Genomic DNA, 24,409 nt, shown 5'->3' with positions numbered 1-24,409 from the left:
ATCTATTTTACTTCCTCTCTCCCAGAAAGAAAGAAAGAAAAAAGTTAGGCTCTCAAGATGAAACACAGGGTTTGCACTGGGCTTTGCAGACCCTGGAATGAGGGTGATATTTATATCATCATGTCCGTCATCATTCATGTCAGTCTCCATTCTTGGAGACCTCACAGCATCTAGGAAGTCCAGAGCCTTGCTATTGCCTGCCTCCCATACTCACCTCCCAAGTTCAGTGTCCCAACATTGACAGACCACTGTTGCTTCCTCCATCTTTAAATCTCTAAGTCTTGGGTTTCCTCCAAATTTCAGTTCAGATCTCTAAAGCTCAGTTTTTCCATGAAGAATCCCCTTATCTGGCCTAGGGCACTGTGTGAATCTAAGCAAAGGAGAATGCCCACTATCAGAGCTGTTCTTAACCTCCTGCTTTGTTCGATCTGTACCTCAAATCCAGTTAGCATTATTTCCCTTAAATCCAAGGAGGGAGTGAAAGTAGTCTGAACTATAATGCCTCATCTGTATTTTTGTTGATTATTTCTTCTCCACTAGACAACAAATTCCTGAAAGGTTGTTTCAATTCCTTGAAACAACTAGTTCAAGCAGCTCCAGTGCCCAAATACTTAAAGTTCATTTTCTTATGTGAATATCAGAAATAAAGATGGAGTTTGGGCAAAATATCCCCACTTGGCTCAGAAATCATTATTCTGGTTATTTTGTGAAGAATAAGATATGCTTAGTAAAGTAAGGTTAAATTCAGTATTTGTTGAATGAATGAAAACAATAAGCACAAATTATTATAGTTAACATGGATGAATACAGAACAAGTCACATTTTGACACTTATGTCTGGGCATGTTTTGTGATCTTTCATCTTGAGATGACTCTTCAGATTAACTTTTGGAGTCATCTATAGTTAGATGAACCAGGAAGTGTTATACTGTCATTTTTTTATTAGAAGACTTTTGTCTTGTTAATTATTAAGAGCTTTCTTGAGATGAGTCAGTTTCTTGATAAATAAAATATTTTTGTAGTTTTCCTTGTGGAATATTCTTTATAGTTCATTTTCAATGAAGAATTTGTATTAATCAGTATTAGGTGAATAAAAATATTAATCTTTGCAGTGTGTTCACATAAGTGAATTATAAAATTTAGAGATGAATGGAATAATTTTTCCTGTATAGTTTATTAAGAGGTTGCCATAGTGACTTCAAATGATTCTTCAGAACTTTCAGATACTAAAATTTTGAAGTTTTGTACAACTAAATCTTTTGGACATCCTGTATTTAAAAAATTTTTTTTAAATGTTTAATTTTGAGAGAGAGAGCACGAGCGAGAGTGTGAATGGGGAAGGGACAGAGAGAGAGAGGGAGACACAGAATCCAAAGCAGGCTCCAGGCTCTGAGCTGTCAGCACAGAGCCCAATGCAAGGCTTGAACTCACAAATCATGAGATCATGATCTGGGCTGAAGTTGTACACTCAACTGACTGAACCACCCAGCTGCCCTGAGACATCCTCCAATTTGACAAAGGAGTTTAATATATATAATTTACAGAAATAGATTTTAGGTGAAGAAGGGATGTTTTAGAATTCTTAGCAATTTTACCCTTTTGTGACACATTGAAATTTGAAAATCAATATAGAAATTGTGGCATGGTTCAAGATTTGTGCATTAACATCTTCTAGCAAATTACAACGAGTTGTAACATTTCTTTTTAAATGGGTGGAGAAAATGGATACCTTTTTCTTCATGCAGTCAATAATTCCAGCCTTCTGGAAAAGTCAATTGATTTAAAAGTCAAATTGATTTAGTTACCATTCACAATGTAAAATTCATAAGTGAGTTCTGTCAGCAAATGTGTGTTATCTTTAGTGCTGATTTGACAACCTGCATCTGCCTCTGGATGCCATGAAAGCAACAACATAAACCCACAACTTTATCAAGCCTTTAAAGTTGGGGCAATATAGACAAGTATAAATATGTAATTTGTAGATAATGGTGATCATTCTGAGCCCTGAGAGCCTTGTAGTCCTTTTCCTTCTCAAGTCTCTGTAGGGAATCTAATAGAAAAAGTAGCACAAAAGGCATGGAGTGGTGGGAGGGAAAAATAGTTTCTGGTTTGGTACCTTTTCTGGTGAGCACAGGGACAGAAAGGAAACTAAGTTTGCTGTTTTTATTTTTATTTTTTTTAAACATTTTTATTTATTTCTAGGAGAGAGAGAGAGAGAGAGCGTGAGCAGGGGAGGGTCAGAGAGAGAGGGAGACACAGACTCTGAAATAGGCTCCAGGCTCTGAGCTGGCAGTCAGCACAGAGCCCGACGCGGGGCTCGAACCTATGAACCGCGAGATCATGACCTAAGCGAAAGTCGGACGTTTAACCGACTAAGCCACCAGGCGCTGTTTTTAAATACCCCTACTGTCTCTCCAATAAAATTAAACTGCTATCCATTGAGTTTTCCTACAAAAGAACTAACAAAGCAGGTAGATCCATGAAAGGACATAAATTTGGCAGTAGTCAAAATATACTTGAACTCTAGCTTAGCCATTAACCATTAGTGTCCTCTTTAATTAGATCTTTAGCCATTTGAGGTTCAGTGTACTTACATGTAAGATGAGGCCGGACTCATCATTTCTTCTACCCCCAAATTTGTTCAGATAGGCCCTATCTGAGACATTGTCATTATCATTCACCCAGTAGGCCAAGACTTTTCTACCCTTCTTCCTTACATTCAGTTGACCACCATGAACTCTTGGTTCACACTGATGATGGGACACCAAGCTTTATTCTGCTTCCAGTCACTCAGTGGGTGGACTTCTGCAGTAGTTTCCTCATTTTCATGCTGCTTCCTCAAGAAACCTTTTCCGATCTCCCCTGATAGTTTTTCGCCTTCTTCTGCAACTCACATGAACACTTTTTACGGTACACTCTGGTCTTCTCATCAAGGTCTGTGTCACCTTTGCAACCTGGGTCTTAGCTGAGTGACTGGAACATAGTAGGAATCCAGTAAATATTTGTTAAATGAGTAAGTGATTCATTTTGCATGGTTTTTGTGAAAGTAATCTGTGGGAAAAGAAGAATGAAATAAATGGTATTTATTAATATGATTACTATTTTATTCTTCGAAAAGATTTGTGAATCTTCAGTATGTTTGTATGTTGGCCTCATGGTAATTATTAAAGGTGATCTACTAATCCAGATATCAGTACCACTGATTAGTAAATCAACCTTCTAAGCTGGGTTCCTCAAATTAGTTAATTGTTTGTTGCATCATATCAGAAACCAAATAATTTGCAAGCAGTCATCCATCCTTTGTGATTAAACACAGGGAAAACTCTGTGCCAGATGTGGTCTACCTTTGGAGTTTTCCAGCTTTTCTGTTAAAATCATGAATGAAAATGGACCTAATACAACCAACCCCTCAGAAATACAAGCAATTATCAGGGAATACTATGAAAAATTACATGCCAACAAATTGGACAACTTGGAAGAAATGGACAAATTCCTAAATACACACTGACTCTACCAAAATTCACATGGGAAGAGATAGGAAATCTGAACAGACCCATAGCAAGTGAGGAAATTGAATCCGTTATCAAAAATCTCCCTGAAAAATAAAGTCCCAGGGCCAGATGGCTTCCCTAGGGAATTCTACCAGACATTTAAAACAGAATTAATACCCATTCTTCTCAAGCTATTCCAAAAAATAGAAATCAAAAGAAAACTTCCGGATTCATCTTATGAAGCCAACATCACTTTGATTCCCAAGCCAGACAGAGACCCAGAAAAAAAGAACTACAGGCCAATATCCCTGATGAATACAGATGCAAAAATCCTCAACAAGATACTTGCAAATCAAATCCAACAGCATATAAAAAGAATTATCCACCATGATCAAGTGGGATTCATTCCTGGGTTACAGGGCTGGTTCAATAGTCGCAAATCAATCAATGTGATACATCACATCAACAAAAGAAAAGATAAAAATTATATGGTCCTGTCAATAGATGCAGAAAAAGCATTCTACAAAATACAGCATCCCTTCTTAATAAAGACCCTCAAGAAAGTCAGGATAGAAGTAACTTAATTAACCATCATAAAAGCCATCTATGAGAAGCCCTCAGCTAACATCATCCTCAACTGGGGAAAAACTGAGAGCTTTCCCCCTGAAATCAGGAACATGACAGGGATGTCCACTGTCACCACTGTTGTTTCTGTTTTTTCTCTATGCTTCCCATGGCAGAGAATTCTTACTAGACACACTCTACTTATGGGGCTGCTTTGGAAGTGGTCTTAGTTATGTTTTACTGGGAGAATCAGGCTGATGAAAGTTTAACCACACTTCACTGAAATGAAGGACAATTCTAAGTCAAAGAATGGGCTTGAAGCAGTTATATGGTAAACTCCTGACATCATGGTAGTGGTGGTGGTGAGAATAATCTTAGATAACAGGCAGCAGCAGGTGGTTTATGGAACATATACTGGGGTAGAAGGAACCCTGAGTTAGCAGTGACTAGAACAGCAGATGGGTGTCAGTGAAAGCTCTGAAATTACATTAAGTCCTTTGAGCAACTGTAGACATAGGGAAGGGGAATTGACTTAAATTTGTGTAAAAATCTTGATGGAAGGAATAATCCTTTCCAGTTCAGATCAGAATTCAGAGGCAGAAGTGAGAGAAAAGCAGACAAGTAAAACCAACATGATGGGGGAAGAAAGGATTTGGATGGAGTCTGGGTGGAGACCATGCTGACTCCTGGCTGATGAGTTTTACCAGTTTCTTGGTGAGAAGGACTCAAACGAATTTCACAATGACTTGCTGTGTGTGTGTGTGTGTGTGTGTGTGTGTGTGTGTGTGTGTGTCAGAATAAACAAATTCATGGCTTAGAAAAGTGCACCTGGTACATTTCTCAGGGTAGAATCCATCATTTGCAGGAATTTTTTTCTCTTATTAAGCTTAGAATATGAGTACTCATTCCAAGATGGTTAACTTTAGTTCAATGGATCAAGAGATATGTGTAGCCAATATTCAGATATTCAGAGATGGACTGAGAGAACGTAATCTCTTACAGTCTGCTACTTGCATAAGATCTAATCCTTTCTTGAAGAGCTAGTCATACGATCATCTATCAGAGGTTTGGACCCATCCTACCCTTTTGTTATGTACTTTGTACATGTAAACTGACAAGAGTATGATCTAGATGTGAATTTATAGATTTAACTCTAAAATGTGGGATTCTAATTTCAGCTCTTTCTCTTCTCTGATTATTACCAAGCATTTAGAAGAAATCTGAACAGTTGAGAGTGTCTCGGCACTCTGAACAGAAACACCTTTTAAAAAGTTGTTAGTGGATATTGGAAATCTTTGTAACACTGACTTGGTTTGCTACCTGGCTGTAGAATGTCATATTCCTTTGATGAGGGTGCATCTTGCAGACTTCCTCTCTGTGACCACTCTGATCCTAAAGGCTCTTTGATATCAAGACAAAGATGAAGGCAGAGTAGGAGATTGGGATGAAATGAGTGACTCCAGGATGCTCTCTGCAAGAGGTTCCTTTGAAAACAAATTTCCTTGCTTGATCTTGCTTTCCTGTAATTTGTCTTTCTTGTGAAAGAAGAGAATAAAGTAATTTCTTTAACCTGAAGAAGTCCTGGTTGCCAGTTCATTACTTCCTTGAATGATCTCTGGCCTTCAGTGATATTGAGAAAGTCAAGGACTGATTTTAAGCAAAAGATCAACTTTTCAAGTATTAGAACCCATAATTTTTAATATACAGTATTACAGTTATACACATAGTTTGTATATACAATGTGCATAATAATGTTTTGATTAACATCTTTATCTATAAAGCTTGTCCTTAAGATAGCTTTTTAGGATAGTCTGAGAATTAGAATTATTGGATCAAAGGGTATGTAAATGTTTTTGAATCTTTCTGACCAAGTGCTTTGGAAAAATAGAATCCATTTTGCCATACTTTTTGAATATCAGACATTATTAATTCTGAAGAAATTATTTGTATATTCCTTGAAGAGCCAGAATGTATTAATTGTGATGATGGATGCTTCATTCCTTTTTTTGACTTTGGTCTTTATTTTTTTAAAAAATTTACAATCATGAACTGAGAGGAATTTGTCTATGGTCTTAAGTCAGAGTGCTTGAACTGAGGTCTTCTCATATAAATTAGAGCTCTTTCTATTTACCTCTGCTGGATGAGTCTTTCATTAGTGTTTGGTTATAGTTGTGCCTGGTATCTTAGGAATTCACTTGAAATAGTGGAAGAGGCAGGGTGCAGAGTGGTGAGGACCCTAGATTCTGCATCCAGATTGTCATATATAACTGTGACTGTGGGCATGTTATTTAATCTCTGTGCTTCAGTGTTCTCATTAATAAAACAAGGATGATACTAGTACTCTCCTTACTGGGTTCTGTTGAGATCTAATATGTTAAAGTGCTAAGAAGTCCTCTTGACACACAAAAAAACTAAGCAAGTGATGTTATTGTTAAGAATCTTCTCTAGAAAGCTGCATTCAGGAGAAATCAGGAGAGGAAGCAACCATATTTTCCCATTCCAACTCCTGTTCAGCCTCTACCTTGAAGACCACTTGAGCAAAGGTGGTTCATACCTGAAATAGCTATAAAGTCATCCAAAGCTAAGTGGTTTTCCTCTGACCTCTTCTCCAGTAATGGGGAAATTTCAATGGAGATTGAAAGAATCTCCTGCTTTGAGTGGGGGGTTGGAAGGGCAGTGAGGCAAACAATGAAGTGCAGTAGATACCATTGATACACTTTAAATTCTCTTTGCTTTGGAAGAGTCACCTACAAATAGGGTGACGCACGCTCGTGTGTGTGTGTGTGTGTGTGTGTGTGTGTGTATGTATGAGCCTGACCCAAACTTACATTCCTGGTAGCAAATTAATTGAGAATAAATTCTCTGTGGTCTATTTACTTGGAGCATAAAAAGTTTTGGCTTCCCATTGAGGAAAAAGTTACTGTTAATAAGTGGCCCAAATCATCATGGTGCTGCCATGCACCTAGAGGTATTCCAGCTTTCACACATGCTGTGTGTGTGTGTGTGTGTGTGTCTAGCCATAGATGGCATAGCGGATGATGAAGATTACTTTTTTTTCCTCTAGAGATAAGTGTTGCTAAAATGAGATTTTCTTGGCAGGCATGAGCCTTAGCTAAATAGGTGAGGTGTTCATTTTCAGTGCCTCCAGCTCTTAGGATTCATCCCCCTCCCCACCATACCTCACCATCTCTGAACACTTAGAGTTGCCTCCTTGTGGATTCAAGGCCTCCTACATAGCTCCTTAATAATGTCCACCCTCCCAGACATAGCCTTATGTTGTACATTTCTTCTATTTCCTTCATTTTTAGTGTTTCCTCACTCTGTATGCTATTCTATCATAACCCTCCATGACAACTATGAAATTTAGCAAATAAAAATTCAGGATGCCCAGTTAAACTTGAGTTTCAGATCAAGAAGCCTATCATTTTAGTTTAAGTGTGTCTCATGTAATATTTGGGACATACTTATAACAGATGTTATTTTTTTTAATGTTTGTTTATTTTTGAGAGATCGACACCGTGCAAGTGAGGGAGGGGCAGAGAGAGCTAGAGAGTCCCAAACAGGCTTCATGCTCAGCACAGAGCCCCATGTGGGAATTGATTGTGAGATCATGACCTGACCCAAAATCCAGAGTCATATGCTTAACCAAGTGAGCCACCTAGGCTCCCCCCTCTCTATTATTATTAGCCCACCACAGTACTGTCTACAAAGTATCTATTTCTAGGGCAAAGTAGGCTCCTGATCCAATGAGTTGGGTGTCTCCTTTCCCTCTATACAGAGACACATCTGCTTATAGAATATTGTATTGATTTCCATCCAAATGACATTCCAATATAAAGTAATGAGCTTTTGAATGAATAAATTTTCCACCATAGTCAAAATGCATATTCAAAAGCCTATACTTCATAGATGAACTACACATTCTTCAATGCTGAAATGTTCTGGCCTGCTCTGTAAGCAAAGAAAATGATCCAAGTATTATAAACTTCAACAAATGAGCCACAACACTTAGTTTCCTTAGACAATTAAATAAGATAATAAGCCAAAAATGCTCCACAATCAGGTTTGTAAAGAAGCAAATTTATTATCTTTATTAGCAGCTTGCTTGCAGATTTTTATTTGAACTAATGATCATCATAATAGCTCAGGGGAAAAACAACCCAAATGCTGCAGGCTCAGACCATTGCTAACCAAAGAGCTGGTGTTTAATTGGGAAGGGACCAGCTGCACATATTTCTCCCTTCTTCCTGGTACTTTTCACTGTATAAGTTAACTATAAAAAACACGGAGCACAGACCTTGGGAATTATTACTATTTTTTGTTTGTTAGAACAAGACTGTACTCTCAACATGTGGTCACTGAATGTCCCAGAGTCTAGTTGCATGGCTGAACTGTGGGCTTTTGTGGTGGTCAGGAGACTGGGTAGCTTGTGAGTCAGTTACTTTCTGAGTGATTTAAACAACACATATTTGTTTAGAATAACATCATGTGCTAGAAATTCAAAAGCTCTCTGTAGTGACTGTACCATGGAGGAATTTGTATCTGGCAGGTGTGTTCAGAGTGAACCCTTCAGAGTGAACACGCCTGCAGATCACAGGTCACCAGGGCAGCCCCTGTTAACCTCAACGATGATTCGTTTTTGCTTCTGTGTAACTGAAAACCATGAATGTGGTAGGAAAGAGTTAACTTTTTCATCCTGAACAAGCAATTAAAAGAACCACCACAGACCTGGAGATGTGGGGATAATTATGAAGTTAATGTTTCCTTTCCTAATGGAAACGGTCTGGATAAATGGTAGCAATGGGACTTCCATTCATCCTGTACCTTCCACAGACTCGGCACTTTTACCCGAGACTGTGTTATTTGTAAAAGACAAGTGAAGCAGTACCTTTTTTTTTTTTTTTTTTTTTAGGTTTTGAGTTGTATGTGTTGAAACTCAGAACATTCCAGGTACCTATTGAGGATTTATTAAAAAAACAAAACAGAATTGGAACGAGAATCTGTAGACCTGGCTCCCAACCTTGGGGTACATGAGTTATAAGGGGGGGAGTAGGATGGTTATATGAGGGAGTTTGTTAACAATTCAGACTCCTGGGCTCTACTCCAGTAAATCTGATTTAATAGGTTTGGGGTGGGGAGCCAGGAATTGCATTTTAATATGCAGACTCAGGAAGATACAATGGCCCTGGGGGCCAGCAGGGTCAGCACTTAGGAAAATGGCTTGGTTTACCTGGGTAGAGTTTCATACTAAGAAATAAAAGAACATATAAAATTCTAGTTCCTGATGAGAAATCATTAATTTTTAATTTTGCAACATTGAAGAAGAATCCCTTTGCCCCACTTGCAACCTGTAGTGCTTAAGACGCAACATTGCTCAGTGGGTATGACAGGCTCTGGTTCCATTTCTAGGTCTGCCATTTACTGAGTGGGCAACTTTGGGCCCCATGCCTCAGTTTTCTCATCTGTAAAGGGGGGAAGATAATCATAGCATCTACTTATAGTGTTTTTATGGATTAATAGCTAGTAATTATAGAGATCATAATATAAAGGATCTGTGTGAACTGTGGCTTTTAAGACTTTATGTATCATTAGCTCATTTAAAACTCTATCTTGTAGGTACTATTGTTCTCATTGGACAAATGAGATTAATAACCTGTTCAAGGCCACATGGTTAGAGTGGTGAGATGGTGAGAGTGGTAGTCCCATCATACAGCTCTTTTCAACGATCTCCAACTGCCACTCACCTCACTTCTGAATTGGGCAGATGTCCATATGTATGCACAACACCTCTGCTCCCTTTGCCTGTTGTGAGAGCAGAGACTCTGAGTTGAGTGAGGTCTGTAGGAGGTAAGATCAAGAATTGTAGGTGTGTGTGTGGGGGCAGATGACCTCTCAACTTTGTATTTTGCTCCTGCTCACACCCAATTGAATGGGACTTGATAGGAGTTCTGCATGTATACAAGGTGTGTTTTGTCTTTACTAAGAAAAATGTACACCTGCAGGGTGAACCACTTCTTAAAAAGAACACACTTTGGGCAGACCAGTTAAAAAATAGTACCATTTCGGTAGTTGGTACAGTCCTGCTCAAGCCATTACTTGGCTTGTAGAATTGTTTCCAGTTATGCTTTCTTAAACTGGGTACACTTGTGCAGGGTACAACCTGCACAACAGTTCAGGGCAGCCCTGGCTCCTGGCCTGACTTCAGTGTAAAGGACTTTAAGTCTCTTTTTATCATTGTCATTCCCTTGTACCAGCTGTGTCAAGGATCTTTCAGCTTCTCTTCATTTTCAGCTCAACTGAAAGTGTACCTTTTGTGCACTGGAGCCTAAACCCACACTTAGTTATTTTGGAAGTTCCAGTCACCAGGTAGCTTTGGTCCACTAGTCCAATGATTAGAATGTGACAGAGATGGCAGATCTTCTGCATTTATTGTTTCCAGAACATGACTGGATAAACAAGAGTAAGCCATCAACAGTGTCTCAATGACATATTCGTATTATTTATGAAACCAAACATTTTACCATCTGGCAATGCGAGGGGCAACTGTGCACCTTGACCTTCTGTGAGGACAGAATAGAACACTGAGTTGCTGTCCAGTTGTGAGTAATTTCAACCGTTAGTTCTGTCTAGCCATGTACCACTGCTGAGCTGATGGATTATTCTCCAGGTGTCATGGGGGTTGGCCTATGGTTCTACTCACCAAAACCTTCTGTTTTTTTTTTTTTTTTTTTATAACCACTTATTTATTAAAGACAAACTTTTCTCTCACTGAAAATGCTTCCTGAGTAGAAACTGATTATTAGTTGTGATGTCCTGGATCTCCCTGCAGCTCCGCTTTGTTCTGGTGACACAGCTGACCTGGGAAAACTGGAAGCACAGTATGTAGGCCTTTTGGGCCTTCCTCACTTAGAGTGGTTGTTCTTCTCTCTCCTGGGATGTCTCTCCTTGCCCCTGGCACAAGTCTGGGTCCTTTTCTTATCCTTGCCTTCAGGCTTACTAACTTCTGGGAATTATTGGGGAAACAAAGTGTTAGGTGATAATAATAAAAGGTTTACCTCCTCATGGGGTGCTGGCATTTTAACTTGGGTACTTGTCACAAATGAATGAGATCGTAATCCTTGAAGGAAAAGTAGTGTTCTTTTGGGACTTTACAAAAATCAATGCCTCCATTGTCCAGGATAGGCTTAATTTTTGGTAGTTAAAAACAACCAAAATTTCAGGAGATCGAGATGGCAGTGAAGTCGTACCTAATGCCATTTCACTCTCTGTTCAGACAGTGCACTGCATATATAGAGTTTCACATCTTCTAGATGTCTGACACCATCGGTGCAAGATCTTACTTGTTGATACCAAGCAGATCTTGACCCTCCAAATGATTAGAGTCAGGGTGGTTAAGGAGGGTTTGCTCACGAGTCACCTCTTCTCATTGTGCTCTAGGTCTTTCTACACACTGCCCTGACATGGACAGGGCTGGTGATGAGGACAGTGTGCTCATCTTCTCATCAGCAACAGCTTTAGCTCTAGACCTCCCCTGTTCTTCAGTAGCACATTGAACAGCATTGTACAGCTGGCACAGGTTTGAACTGATTTCTCACAGAAAATTTGCAAGCACTACATCTTGTTTGTTTATTTAAGGCAGTGATGTGAGACTTGTCTTTCTGAAGTAAATGAGTTAACTACATCTCGAGGGGCTTTACTTGAGCTTGAGAACAATAGTTAAGTCGCTAATTATTATTTTCATCTTTTTTAAAGCTAGGAGCAATAATTCACCAAACATTTTAGTTGTTAAGGGAAGAATATATAAAAGAATTGAACTGAGTGAATTAAAATGAATAGAGTCACTTCTGTTTGGACAGGCATCTCTGCCAAATGTTCTTTATTCAACAATACATACATATGTTTCAAAGTCTATAATTTGGTAAGTCATGTGTAAAAAGCTGAGGTTATAATGATGGAAACCATGCATTTTCTTCTAATTGGAAGCTTGCTCTGTAGTGCAAGAGGCAGAATGCTAAAAGTCTGGGCTACAGTTTTCTCAGCTGTAAAGTAGGATAATAGTAAGACCACATGTAGGTAACTGGGTAGATTAAGTGAGGTAGTATTGCAAAGCTGGCAGGATGCTGACTGCTATGTAGTAAGTACAATATAAGTGTTTTAGCAAAATCACTAAGTTAGAGGACATTAATACATGATACGAACCTAGCATGAGCATGTAGGCATAAATAAAGCACTCTGCTTCTGGAGTCCAGAAGATTTTGATGGGGGGAGTGATGGTGGGGAGTGGCTCCACTGAGGAGTTGAGACTTCATCTGGGTCTTGAATGATGAATAAGAGTTTAGCATGTAGACAAATAGGTAAGAGAATTCCCTGAAGTGGGAGCAGCACAAGCTGTCTTCTAACTCAAAGAGCCCTGTCCACAACATTCTGCCCAGAAGGCTTCCCTGGTTCCGCTCACCCCACTGAGCTAGTTGGTACCAAGCCTTCTCCTTTGCAGCAGTTGGGATGTACCTCTTTTTCAATACTATCTCTCCATTTGGCAATATTTTGCTTCTAATATTCACTGAATGTTTATTGAATACTTACTTGGTACTGATCCTCATGATGGGTGCAGCCACTGCCCTCAGAAACTCCTGGAATAATGAGGGGCTTTCCCTGGCACCAGTGGGTTCCCATAGCACATTGTCTGGCTTATTATAGCTTAAAAATACCATTGAAAAAGCTTATGCACCTAAAAGTAAAACAATCCTTATGCCCCTGGTTTTGGATACTGAAGGAATTGTCTGTGACTGTGGGAAAGGGACAAAGATCATTCTTGGGTTCATTCTTTCTTTGAGATCTGTTTATGTATTCAAAGAGTTGCTTTTTATAGAACTCAAAGCATCTCAAAGGAAAAAGAATCATTAACTATTAATGAGAACAGTTTAGGAGGACTTGAAGGATCTGCCACTTTATTTAACTAAACAAGTATATGTTGTAGTTGTTTGCAATGTATTTGTAGCTTTTGAAGTTTGTATACATATTATCTTCTGTCTTTACCATGGCTGGGCTCACAGTCCATATTTTGAATGTAAAAGATTCTGAAGTGAGATTGGAGGATAGAGCAGGGAATGGGGCATGTTTCAGGCAGGATCACAAATCTGTTTGGCAGTTTTCTATCCTAGAAATCCTGTTTTGGGGGGAAAAAGCTTGGCAACTGTTGCTTAAAACAATCCAAAATTTCTCATTTTGTCCAGTTGTGATGGTGAACTTGAGTTTTATTCATCACCATCTCAGTTACAGCAGAAAACTCAAATATTTAAAATAAGATCAGGAAGAGAAGTAGTCACATGATGAGATATGTATTTTATAAAGCTCTCTGACCAAGATAAGGAGTGTGCTGAGGGGTGATGTGGGAGGGCAAGTAGATGGTGATGAACACTGGCAGCAGAAGACCAACAAGGAGATGACTTCAATAATTTGCTCAGGAAACCTCCCCCCACCCCAATAATCCAGTGAAGAAATGGCCAAAAGACATGAACAGATACTTCTCCAAAGAAGACATAGAGATGGCCAATTGACACTGAAAAAATGCTCAACATCACTCATCAGGAAAATACACATCAAAACCACAATGAGATATCACCTCACACCTGTCAAAATGGCTAACATTAACAACTTAGCCAACAACAGATGTTGGTGAGGATGCAGAGAAAGAGGATCTCTTTTGCACTGCTGGTGGGAATGCAAACTGCTGCAGCCACCCTAGAAAACAGTATGGAGGTTAAAAAAAAAAAAAAAAAAAAAAAAAAAAAGAACTACTCTACGACCCAGCAATTGCACTACTAAGTATTTATCCAAGAGATACAGGTGTGCTGTTTTGAAGGGACATATCCATCCTAATGTTTATAGCAGCACTACAACAATAGCCATAGTATGGAAAGAGCCCAAATGTCCGTTGATGGATGAATGGATAAAGATCAGGATTCTGATTTCTTTTTGTTGTTCAAAATCTGTTTAAATGTATCATGAATACAACAGTCCCTTAAGAACCTATAAGCCAAGGGGTGCCTGAGTGGCTAAGTCGGTTAAGCGTCTGACTTTGGCTCAGATCATGATCTCACAGTTGGTGGGTTCGAGCCCCACATCATCTGTGCTAACAGCTCAGAGCCTGGAGCCTGCTTCGGTTTCTGTGTCTCCCTCTCTCTCTGACCCTCCCCTGCTCACGCTGTCTCTCTCTCAGAAATAAATAAAACATTAAAAAAAAAAAACCTATAAGCCAAATGATGGTGGGACTGTTTGATTAATAATGATTCTGTGTTTAAGTTTATGGGAAAAGACTTAGGAGTCTAACAGATAAATCAGCATATGACCTAAACATTTAATTTCAGAAAATAGTGCAAATTAGTATACAGGAAAGTTTATTGGTTTCTTTTCTTTCATAGTTTATTGTTAAGTTGGTTTCCATATAACACCCAGTGCTCATCCCAACAAGTCTCCCCCTCCATGCCCATCACCCCCGTTCTCCTCTCCCTGATCCCCATAAGCCCTCAGTTTGTTCTCAGTATTTAAGAGTCTCTCATGGCTTGCCTCCCTCTCTCTCCCCAACTACTTTTTCCCCTTTTCTTCCCCCATGGTTCTCTGTTAAGTTTCTCCTGTTCCACCTATAAATGAAAACATATGGTATCTGTCTTTCTCTGCCTGACTTATTTTGCTCAGCATAACACCCTCTAGTTCCAACCACGTTGCTACAAATGGACAGATTTCATTCTTTCTCATTGCCATGTAGTATTCCATTGTACAGATAAACCACATCTTCTTGATCCACTTGTCAGTTGATGGACACTTAGGCTCTTTCCATGATTTGGCTATTGTTGAAAGTGCTGCTATGATAGAATACAGGAAAGTTTATTGTAAAAGAGTTACAGAGATCTAGAATTTGAACAAAATTTAAGGTGCATTTAAAATCTCACTCAATTCCAAAACTTTTTTCATAGGTAAAACTCATTGCTAGAAAGTATATAATGACTTTAAGCCATTATACTCTAATTGCAATGGAAGCTGGCAGTGGTTTCATAAGTAACAATATTCTTAGAGTAAAAACTGGCTCAGCAATACAACCCCTCTGAAATTTATCTTAAGGAAATATTCTTTTTCTTTTTTTTATTTTTTATTTTTTTTTTTTTACAAATAGTTTATTGTCAAATTAGATTCCACATAACACTCAGTGCCCATCCCCCCTCCCCCCCACATCCATCAGTCCTCAGTTTTTGTCAGCATTCAAGAGTCTCTCATGGTTTGCCTCTCTCTTAAGGAAATATTCTTAAAGAAAAAAATCCACATACTTGAAATTTCCCTGTAGTATTAACTATAGAAAATAATTGGAAGGAATCAAAAGGTCCCAAATGATTCAAAATTTGCCTTAGAAATCATGGATCTTGAATCAGTATAACATTAAAATTATTAAAATTGGTAATTGGTAAGACTATAAGGAAACAGGAAAACTGGTTGGTAGACATTTGAGTCCGGGGGCAAGGGTTAAGTATAAAGAAAGAAACTTTATTTTATACCTTGTAATTCCAACTACAAGGAAAAATATTTTGCTGTTCATGTTTTTCTTTCACCAGAAGTAAGCTCTTCACAGCTAGGAACTCTGTCTTAGTCATTGTTATTTCTCCAGGGCTCAATAAATGTTTGCCCAATTGAACCTAATCTGTGCAAATCTAATATGTACAAATGAAATGAGTAGGAAATTTAAATGACTTTTAACTTAAAAATTCCCTAATGTGGGACATAGAAATATATAAGATACATTTCAATATTTCAGAGATAATTTGGGAGGAAAAGTAAAATCCATGATATGCTATCATAAAAATACATTGAAAGGAAATATATTATTTGTTTATATATTGTACTGTATCTTGGAGCCCAGGTATAAAATAGTATCTTCTGGATATGAAACTGTGATATTTTTGATATTAGCATTCTAATCCTGGAAAATAATCAGTTAAAAAAAATATTCACTGTGCATCAGGTAATAATAGAAAACAAAACACACATGTTGACTGGTAAATGAAATTTCATACCATACATGCAGTTCTATATAAAACAAATACTAGTAATGCATTGCAGAACTATAGTTTTTTTTTATGTCTGATTTTATTTGTTACTCTTAGAAAAACCTCATTTTTGACTGGACTAAGAAGCTCCCAGAGAAGATAGCCTCTGTCTGTTAGCAATCTGTTCCTGGCATTTTTCTATGGCCCCCTTCATTCTGTTGGCCACAAGTTTAGCATACTCTGCAGCCTCTTCCTTATTTTTCTTAGTGCACTGCTTCTTCCAAGCAGTACGTCAACGTTTGTGTTAGAGGACCTGTAGAGTAACAAGACACTGAAGCTTGTGTGCTTTGTTTCGAGGTTTCTTACCTTCTTTGTTTAGGGACTTTATCACATCATACTGGCAGACATCCTCTTCCTTCAATAGATGAAAAAGTTTGTGGGTTCCGCTAGCTCTTTGGGGCCCCAAGCACAGTAGTATCAGTGAGTCCAGGAATATCCTTTTCCCCTTTTTTCATGATGACCCAAGTTGAGAACCCTGAGACTGGCATCCACAGAGCAAGCCTGACGAGATGTGTGCTTTCTTTCTCCAATCCTCCTTGGCTGCTGGCAGGAATGCCCCTTTGTCAGCAGCAGGCAGACACGGCCATGGGTCAAGACACCCTGCTTCATAGGAAGCTTGTCTGTCATCGCCACCACTGATTCGGACCACATAACCTTTCCATTCTTCACCTAGTTCATCAGCAACAACTTTTGTGGCCATTCGCTACTCAAAAAGAAGCGAAGTTTGTGTTTGTTGTCCACTTCAGTGAGTTTCTGGCAGCCAATAGCTGGAAAGAGATGTTCAGTTTCACCCTGAAGCAGCCTACTATCTCCAAGGTGCCATGAAAAAGAGCTGGTTAATTTTGAAGAAGCAAACCAAGAGGCACCTGGGTGGCTGAGTGAGTTAAGCATCTGACTTTGGCTCAGGTCATGATCTCACAATTTGTGAGTTCCAGCCCTGGGTCAGGCTCTGTGCTGACAGCCTGGAGCCTGCTTCACATTCTGTGTCTCCCTCTTTTTCTGCTCCTCCTGCTCATGGTCTGTCTCTCTCTGTCTCTCAAAAATAAATAGTTTAAAAAAATTAAAAAGCCAGGTTACATACATTCAATGAATTCTCCTGTATTACGCATATTACATACGGTCAGAATGAATATATCATTACGGCTGGTACAAAGCAAGCTGGCACAGACAAAAAGAGTGCCTTCTTATGCAGGAACCCTCATTTCTATTGACATTTTGAGCTGGATAATTCTTTGTTGCAAGTTGGGAGTGTGAGGCTGTTAAGTGAATGGTAGGATCTTTAGCAGCATTCCTAACCTCTGTCAACTACATGCCAGTAACACCCTCCCTTGATTGTGCCAACAAAAGTGTCTCTAGACATTGTCAAATGTCCTTTGGGGATGCAAATCACTTCCAGAAAACTATTAAATATTTCAGTAAAAATGAATAAGTATGTGATCAATATATAACTAACAAAAAATTAATTGGAAGAGAAATATAGCAGTGCCTCCTTTGCTCTGACTTCTGGATTATGGTAGGAACAGATTTAGATCTATGTTCCAAGTATAACCTAGTTTCCATCTCAAGATGGTGGACTCTTGAAAATTATTGCTAACACGAACTTCATAGTGGTGATACTTTGCCTTTTGTTTTCAGTTTATTCTAGTTCTGGCCCTAAGTGCTTGCTCACCATATAAAAATAACAACTCAATGAAAAGTCACCTTTGGATTCTTCCATCTCTCCCTCCTCCACCTTCTTTTTCTATTTTTCTTTGTTTTCTACTTTTTGTTGTGAAAATGTTCATCTTCTATTCTGGCACATACTATAATTTTAGAGATGTGATTAAAAAAAATATCAGCTACCTCCAGTCTACTTCCAGATTGTGCCTGTAGATATTCTCTTGCATGTGGACATAAGGGCATCTTTGTTCCAGCCTTTCAGCCATCAGAGCCTTTTTATCCTGTAGGAGTCATAAAGAACATAGACTTTATTCAAAAAAGAATATAGACATTTTTTTTCCTCTGGAAGCTCTGCAATTCACAACCAGGCATAGCTACTCCAGTCATGAGGGATGGGCACAGTTGGGTCGGTGGTGAGTGGCCTGCAGCATTTGCTTGTAGTTGAGATGAGTTTGCTTCTCAGTCCCAAACCTTTCCTGAATGGATTAACAGGAAAACCAGTAATTCCCTCAAGTGGGGAATGGAGTACAAAGGCTACCAGGTATTTCCAGAGGGCTATATGAACATGCAGCTTGCAAACACAGAATACATAGATGGAGCATTGGCTGGACATCTGGGTGCAGTTTTAATAAGGTGTAATAATGTCCTTTATATCAGGGGTGTTGAAGAGGAAGAAGATATGGAAATGAGAGAATAGCATCTTTTGTGGTGAATTTCTGTACATATATACATATGTACAGAAAAACACATTGAAAAAAAAAGAATATAGACTTTGAAGTCACCTAGGCATTATTGAAACAGTTTCTGAAATAAATCAGCCAAATATCCTTAGGAAGCCTCTCATTCTCTAAAGCTCACTTACGTTTATTTTTTTAATGTTTATTTTTGAGAGAGAGAGGGAGGGAGAGAGAGCGAGAATGAGCAAGAGCGAGCATGAGTGGGGGAGGAGCAGAGAGAGAGACCCAGAAGCCAAAGTAGGCTCCAGGCTATGAGCTGTCAGCCTGAGCCCAAAGTGGGGCTCGAACTCATGAACCACGAGATCATGACCTGAGCTGAAGTTGGGCCCCAACTGACTGAGCCACCCAGGCACCCTGAAAAACTCAGTTAATTTAAAAACTAGGTTAATTGTATAAAAAATGTATTTTCATGAAAATGTATTTTCATGTTTGTTAAAATAGTGTAGTTTTGGCTTCAGGAGTAGAACCCAGTGATTCATCTCTTATATATGACACCCAGAGTTCATCCGGAAAAGTGCCCTTCTTAATGCTTGTCACTTATTTAACCCAGCCCTGCTTAAAGCCCCATCTCCAACAACCCTCAGTTTGATCTCTATATATAAAAGTTTCTTACAGTTTGGCTCCCAATGTTTACAGTAGCACTATCAACAATAGCCAAATTGTGGAAAGAGCCCACATGTCCATTGATCGACAAATGGGTAAAGATGATATGTGTGTGTATGTATATATATATATATATGTATGTATATATATATATATATATGTATGTATATATATATATATGTATGTATATATATCAGCAATGAAAAAGAATGAAATCTTGCCATTTGTAGCAACATGGATGGAACTGGAGGGTATTATGCTAAAAGCAAAATAAGTCAGAGAAAGATATCACATCATGTCACTCATATGTGGAACTTGAGGAACTCAACAGATGAACATAGGGGAAGGGAAGGAAAACAAACTTACTTGCTCAGAATTTTGAAAGTTAGAAGTCCCAAGACCAAGGTGTCAGTTTGGTTCCTTCTGAGGCTTTTCACCTTGGCTTATATATGGCTGTCTTCTCACTGTGTCTTCACAGTCTTAACTCTGCCTATTATCTGTATCCAAATTCCTCTTGTAAGGATGGTAGTCATATGGGATTAGGGCTTACCTTAATCACCTTGTTTTATTTTTTTAAAAAATTTTTAAGGTTTTAATTTTTTCTGAGAGAGAGACAGACAGACAGAGAGCATGAGCCGGGGAGGGTCAGAGAGAGAGAGGGAGACAGAATCTGAAACCGGCTCCAGGCTCTGAGCTAACCATTAGCACAGCACCCAACATGGGACTTGAACCCACTAACCATGAGGTCATGACCTGAGCCGAAATCAGACGCTTAACCCACTGAGCCACCCAGGTGCCTCAAATCACCTTATTTTAATTTAGTTGCCTCTTTAAAGACCCTATCTCCAGATGCAATTACATTCTAAAGTACTAGGGATTTGGAAGAACATATTTTTGTTGGGACACAATTCAGCCCATGCCCTGCCTTCTTCATTTTGGATTTATAAAGTTTATTTATTTTGAGAGAGCACATGCAAGAGAGTGCTAGTTGGGGAGGGGCAGAGACGGAGAGAAAGAATCCCAAGCAGATTCCCTGCTGTCAGCATATAGCTCCACACGGGATTGATCTCCCCAAACGTGAGGTCATGATTTGATCTGAACTTAAGAGTTGGATGCTTAGCTGATTGAGTCACCCTGGCGCCCCCTCTTTAGATTTTAGAGAAGGTTCCAAGGAGAAGCTCTGCTGAGATCCCTGCCAAATCTACGTGGACAACACTGCACCTTTACTATTATCTACATTGTTTAGCTCTGTTTTAAATGTTTTGGCAGTAGCTGCAAATGCACACACATTGAAAAAAGATAAAATAGAGTTAATGTCTTCAGTGAATATGCTCTTGAATATGGTATTTACTTTTAATCTTTTACTCAAACATTGAATGGGTTTGTCCACACACATCTATTGAGCATTCACCATATCCCAGGCACTGCCATAGGCCTTGGGAGGTGAGAGTAACACACTGTGTTTGCCTTGGGGAGCTTAATTAAGGGAGACAAGAGGGAGTCAGAGAAAGAGGGATTCTAAAAATCCCAAGACAATATAGTTGTGCGAAAGGGAGATAAGCGTAAGATATTACATTAAATTTAAATAACAATGGTATGATTCTAATATTAGAAATGCAATTGGAAAATTTTCTATGCAGAGTGAGGCTGAGAGATAAGGGTTAGGCTTTTGAAACTATAGTTTAGCTACCTCTTACCTACATCCTAAAATAGATCTGACCTAGAGTACTAGCTTGATTATTGGGAGAATAGAAGTATGAAGTTTAGCCACTCAGGAAATTGAACTAATCTCCCTGCCTAGGTATATAATTGACCCTTTGTATTTATAATGGCATGATTTATAATTAGCAGAATTTTAGATGGATGATCTTAAAATCATGAGTTCATGTATCAAGTACTAAAGTATTTGGTGAAAATATTCCAAAGTACTAAATACAAAAATTGAAAAAGTGCTAAGGATATCAGGAGATACGGAATAGCAAGAGTTCTGGAAGGTGGGAATAATAAAGGCAGCATTGAATGTTGGATTCTAAATCATAGTTTTGATTCCATGAGTTTTAGGTGGGAGGAATAGTGAAAGAATCTGGTTGAGAAGTATCAGGTGGTAAGCAATCACGGGTCATTTTTAGGGAGCACTAAGAAAAAGCAGCTCATAAGAATGACCCAAAAGAATGAGCTACAGTGCTGTTATATTATCATAAGGGAGAATATTGCAGAAACCAGGAGCAAGGGTCTTTGTTGGTATTTGTAGGGGAAGGAGTTGGTGCTTTCCTATGGCCCCTATCCTCACTAGCTTCTATGAAGATGGTGGGAATGGGTAAGGAGTATTTTTTATTTTTATTTTCAGAGTAATCTTAGGTTCACAGGAAAATTGAGAAGATAAATTTACTTTATGCCCCTTAGCCCCTAATATACATAGCCTCCCCCCATTATCAGCATCATTCACCAGAGTGTTGTATTTATTAACTGACTAAACCTACATTGATGCATCATTATCACCTAGAATCCATAGTTTATATTGAGGTTCGTTCCTGGTGTTACATATTCTTTGGGTTTGGACCAATGCATAATGATATATATCTACCATTATAGTACCATACAGAGTAGCGTCAGTGCCCTAAAAATCCTCTATGTTTCACCTGTTCATCCTTTTCTCACTAACCCTTGCCAACCATTGATCTTATTGTATCCATATTTTCCCCTTTTCCAGGATGTCAGATAGTTGGAATCATACAGTGTAACTTTTAAAGATGTTGTTCTATCAGTAATATGCATTTAAGATTCCTCTATCTGTTCACAGCTTGATAGCTGATTTCTTTTTAATGCTGAATAAGATTCTATTGCCTGGATGTACCACGGATTCCTCACTTACCCAGTGAAGGATGCCATGGTTGCTTCCACGTTTTGGCAATTATGAACAAAACTACAAATATCCATCTGCAGGTTTTCATGTGAACATAAGTCTTGAGCTCCTTTGGGTAAATAACAAAGAGCATGATTACTGGATTATATGATAAAAGTATGTTTAGTTTTGGGGTGCCTGGATGACTCAGTCATAAGAGCATGTGACTCTTGATCTCAGAGTCCTGAGTTCCATGTTGAGTGTAGAGATTACTTAAACAAGTAAATAAAAACTTTGAAAACAGTATGCCTCGTTTAAAATGCCACCAAATTTTCTTCCAAAGTGGCTGGACCAGTTTGCATCCTACCAGTTCTATAAAGCGTTCCTGTTGATACACATCCTCACCAGCATTTGGTGGTGTCACTGTTCTGGATTTTGGACATTATAATAGGTGCGTAGTATCTCATTGTTTTAACTTGCATTTCTCTGACAGAATATGTGTATAGCATCTTTTTATATGCTTATTTGCCATCAGAAATCAATTCTGATTCAGTTTGTGAAAGCTCTGGGTTTATCATGTCATGGAAAAGAGGCTGCCAGTCATTTCTTCTGAGATCCAGAAAGCTATGAGGAATTGTGGATGTCTCTGGAAGCAGTGGTTATTTTCAAACACTACAATTATCAGTGAGTAATTGTTATCTATAAAGCCAGCTGTAGTTTGCTCCAGCTGAAAATGTCCTTAATCATCTTTTGAATCAATCTATTCCTGAGTGGCAGCCAGACATGCCTAGGTTTGCTCTTTACCTTTCACAGGAAGTCCCAGATAGGAAAATCAGTTTCTATTTTAGTGCAGGATCTGGAAACAGGCAGACCTGTAGGAAAATAGATGGAGGTGGTCAGGGGTGGAAAGGGATCTGACCCACTTTCTACATAATTTGGTAACTATGGGCATCGAGTTTTATTCCTGTGCAAAGGCATAAACACTGCTATTGGTTTAATCATGATACTCCGAAGCTGACTGGTTGTTTGCAAAAATATTTTGAGCACCTTGGAAAAGTGGCATCATTTGTATATAAAATATTACTAAATGTGCTGTTTGCCAAATAATTCAGAGAAAGGTTCAGCTGACTTTCTTTGCTTTGTTGATTTAGAAGCTTTTTCTTCAAAGTAGAAGTAATGATTCTTTTGCTTAAATGTAGCTCTGGGCACAGTTACAAATTTTCAGCATGTTTTTGGCTTCTAATAAATTATATCAACTATTCAGTAATTTGGCATTTTTGTTGATTTTTTTCTCTAATGCAAAATGTGATTTCTTAAATGTTTCTGTTGGTAGTAAAATGTGGTTACTTTGAATAATGTTTCTGCTACAGTAGGCAAAAGAAAAATAATTTTGCTGATGTCTAAGTAGATGGGGGAGGGGAGATAAAGATATTATTATATATTTTACTATTCGTTGAATATACACAGAAAGCAAAGAGTTAGAATTATATATATTTTTAAAATATTTATTTATTTCTAGGAGAGAGACAGCGTGAGCAGGGGAGGGACAGAGAGAGAGGGAGACACAGACTCCGAAATAGGCTCCAGGCTCTGAGCTGGCAGTCAGCACAGAGCCCGACGCGGGGCTCGAACCCACGAACCGCTAGATCATGACCTAAGCGAAAGTCGGATGCTTAACCGACTAAGCCACCCAGGCGCCCCAGAATTCTATTTCATAATTTTTGAAATATGTATCCTGTTTGTACCTGTACCCAGTAACAATGTTTAATAGGATTAATAGTTTATATTCTGCACGATAAACTACAAGCCATAACATTCTCTCTCCCTCTTTCCTTTCCTCCACTTTCCTTCCCTCCTTTCCTTCCACTGAATGTCAGTAATGAGGCAGACTAATACTGGTATCATTCAGGCAAATGCTTGCTATTCTTAAAAACTACATATGATCATCTATTTTAAAAATAGGGCAACTCAGTTTTCATGGTTTAACCACTTGACCAGGGTTAATAGTTATTGAACAGTTACTGTGCACTCTGAATATTCTAAATAAATAAGGTATTTCATATACTGTACTTGAGATTTATAACCTTAATGGAGAGACATAAAAATGTCATAAATACATCTATAAAGAAATCCAGTGTCTGGTGGATAAATGCAGCAAAAGCAACAGAATATAGAAGACTTAACCTCTCCATTCCTATGATTCTTCAAAGGATAAAAATATTTGATTTCTTATTTCAGGATTAAGGGGGTAGTTTTTGCTTATTTCAAGATAAAATATTTTTAAAAACATTTTTACTTCTGCACTCACACAAGCTTTCTGTGGATAATTTAGGAGAACCAGGATCTATCTATTTTAGAAGGCAAGTCACTCAGAATAAAAACAACAACAACAAAAACAGCCATTCAGCTTTGAGACAAG

At 38.5% G+C, this 24,409-nt stretch overlaps 2 pseudogenes; one reads left to right on the top strand and one right to left on the bottom strand.

Annotated features, from left to right (window-relative positions):
- Positions 1–16,228: 16,228 nt before the first annotated feature.
- Positions 16,229–17,258, bottom strand: LOC120226684 (annotated as a pseudogene).
- Positions 17,259–18,230: 972 nt separating this feature from the next.
- LOC120226687 lies at positions 18,231–18,505 on the top strand (annotated as a pseudogene).
- The last annotated feature ends 5,904 nt before the right edge of the window (positions 18,506–24,409 follow it).

This window comes from Hyaena hyaena, unplaced genomic scaffold (genome assembly GCF_003009895.1).
Source record: "Hyaena hyaena isolate Hyena2069 unplaced genomic scaffold, ASM300989v1 scaffold_1802, whole genome shotgun sequence".
NCBI lineage: Eukaryota > Metazoa > Chordata > Mammalia > Carnivora > Hyaenidae > Hyaena > Hyaena hyaena.
The sequence above is the reverse complement of the archived record's forward strand: the minus strand, read 5'-3'. Positions and strand labels throughout refer to the sequence as shown.